Raw genomic sequence first — 3,287 nt, forward strand, 5'->3', positions numbered from 1 at the left:
TTTCTTCAAGTGTTGCCCCTGAACTTTCTCTTAGAATTTTCATAGTTTCATGTCTTAAGTTTAAGTCCTTTAACCAGTGAGAGTCAATTTTTGTTAAAGGAGAAAGGTGTGGATCCAATTTCAGTTTTCTACAAGTCGCCAGCCAATTCACCCAGCCCCATTTGTTAAATAGGGAATCTTTCTCCCAAGTTATATTTTTGATAGGCTTATCAAAGATCAAATGATGATAAGTGTCTGGGTTCATCTCTTGGTTTTCAATTCTTTTCCATACATCTTCTTTTGGAAAGATGTTTGGAGAACACTCAGGGATCTAAATGTAGACCTGCCATTTGATCCTGCAATTCCTTTACAGGTCTATATCCAAAAGACCAAAAATCACTTGACAACAAAGATATATGTACCAGATTGTTCATTGCAGCTCTATTCATAATTGACAAGTCTTGGAAGAAGCTCAAGTGCCCACTGACACATGAATGGATTAATAAATTGTGGTATATGTATACCATGGAATACTATGCAGCATTAAAAAATGGAGACATTACCACTTTTATGTTTACATGGATGGTGCTGGAAAATATTATTCTTAGTAAAGTATCTCAGGAATGGAAAAAAAATTCAATGTACTCAGTACTACTATAAAACTAATTCATAATCACTCACACTTTCATATGAGAGATGAATCTCAACTATAGTCCAGGATGAAGGAGAAAAGGAGAGCGAGATGGGAAGGGGGGAGGGTAGTTTGATAGAGGGAGGGTTAAGGTGGGATCACACCTATGGAGCATATTGCAAGGGTTCAAGTCAAATCTATCAAGTATAGAATACAAATGTGTTAACACAGTGATTAAGTAAATGAGGTGAAAGCTATGTTAATTAGTAGGATTTAAGCACTCCAATTTGTACAAATAGTCAACACATTGAATGCCATTAAGGCATCAATGTATTCATGATCTATCATTGAATAAAAAAAAAAAAAAATCCAAGATTCTTAACTATCTCCCAATCAACTGAGGATAGATACTTGACCACTCTAAAGCTCATTTTTGCAACTCTAAATGTGTGTAATAGAATAATAATGTCTATCTTATAGGATAGTTTTGAGCATTAAATGAGAAAATGGATATATGAAAGATAAACAGTATTTATTAAGTGTTTAATAAATGATATCCATTTTAACAAAATGATAATTATAAACAATATTTGTTATAAGGAACTGGAGTTTAACTGTAAAGAATAGGAAGTAACGTGATTTGGTTTAGTATAACTAGCCTTATAAAACTATTGGCTATTCTACATAAAATTCATCTACAACAAGGTCAGCATGTTTCCACCCCTATATGTCCAGCTGCATGTTTGGATAACCAGATCAGATAAAGCCATCAGAATATTCGACAGCAGGTTTTTAGAACTGGACTAACATGAACTTCATGTGCTTCAGTTTCTCTGGAGGATGTGTTAATATGATTTAATATGATGAGATAAGGAAGGAGAGTAATTCGTGTAAGTCAAAATATTTGAGATTACTAGGTATGACAGCACCCACTCCTTATAATCTATTCATTTAAATATGCATTTGGAAAAGAATATATTATCTGCTAAATGAGCATGCCCAGAAAAAAAAAGTTGTGCTCTTCTGAAACTGTTCATCTAGGCTTACTGTATGTTAACATACTTGGAATGTAATATAAGTCATAGATAAGCAATAGGAATGACTTCACTAATTGTGAGGCTTTGCTACTAGAATGTTGAGGATCTAAATAAACAAACTCATAAGTTTTATTCCTTATATTGCCACTATGCACAAGAATTTAAATAACAACTGTAGTTACGTAGTATTCTCAGGATAACATAACACCAGTGCTAAGAGGAGGAAATTGTAAAAATGAGTGAGAGCTGGTATTGCCGCGTTTGTGCATTCATTCTTCCACTGACTTCCTTATAGCCTCCAGAGCTTGTAAATTTATGGATTACAAATCTAAAGAGGCTGTCTTGCCCAACACCACTTGTTGCAAAGAGTTTTAAATAAAATTAAGAGGAATGAAAAGAATTTTTTTTTTTGAGACAGAGTCTCATTATGTCGCCCTCAGTAGAGTGCTTCATATCACAACTCACAGCAACTTCAAACTCCTGGGTTTAAGCTATTCTCTTGCCTCAGCCTTCCAAGTAGCTGGGACTACAGGGACCTTCCATAATGCCCAGATATTTTTATTGTTGTTCAGTTGTCATTGTTGTTTAGCTGGCCTAGGCGGGGTTTGAACCTACCAGCCTCAGTGTTTGTGGCTGACACCCTACCCACTGAGTTACAGGCTCCATCAAGAACTTTTTTTTTATTTTTGTTTTTTTTTTTATTTCCTTGCTTATTTTTTGTTTTTATTTCTTTGCTTTGTTAAGGTGGTGGTTGTTGTTGTTGTTGTTGAGACAAAGTCTCACCTTATCCCCTGAGCAGGGTTCAATGGCGTTATAGCTTACTGAAGCCTCAGACTCAGGCTGTGGGCATCCCGCTCACCGTGGCACCCAGCTGGGTTTTCCATGTTTTTCATGAGTCAGGGTCACACTCTCGCTCAGGCAAGTCAAGAAGCCAAGTAGAATGTGACAAAAACATGAGTAAGGACAGTTTGTAGTGACTTGGACTATCTGACTTGAAAATCATATTCACTCATTTTTTTAAATTCACCCATAAGGTCACAAACCAGAGCTTAAGCTTCTTCCAAGGCATATCTGAAGCTATACTGAAGTCATGTATTCTGAAGCTAAAACAACCACTCAACTGAAAAACAGACCCACTAAGAGGAAAAACACAAGACTATACACTGTCAATATATGGTATAAAGAGTACTGAAACAGAAACAACAAGAATTTTATCTTTTTTCAATACATTTAAGCAGTACAAGTGTGTTTTGTTACATGGATAAATTGTATAATGCTAATCGGGGCTTTAAGTGTACCCATCACCAGAACAAAATATATTCTATTCAATAGGTGATTTTTTATCACTCACCATCTCCCTTCTCCCTTCCTAATTTCCAATATCTATTACATATATACCCAGAATTTAGGTGGGTGGTGCTCTCACTTATAAGTGAGAGCATGCAGTATTTATTTTTCCATTCCTGAGATACTTGACTTAGGATAATGGTCTCCATTTGAATTTGCTATAAAAGACATTATTTCCTTCCTTGTTATGGATAAGTACTACTCCATGGTATGTTAAAACCTCATTTCCTTTATCCACTCATCTGCTGGTGGGCACGTAGATTTATTCCATATCTTTGCAATTGTGAATTATG

The sequence above is a fragment of the Otolemur garnettii genome, unplaced genomic scaffold (genome assembly GCF_000181295.1).
Source record: "Otolemur garnettii isolate 467f Iridium unplaced genomic scaffold, OtoGar3 scaffold00043, whole genome shotgun sequence".
NCBI classification, from domain to species: Eukaryota; Metazoa; Chordata; class Mammalia; order Primates; family Galagidae; genus Otolemur; species Otolemur garnettii.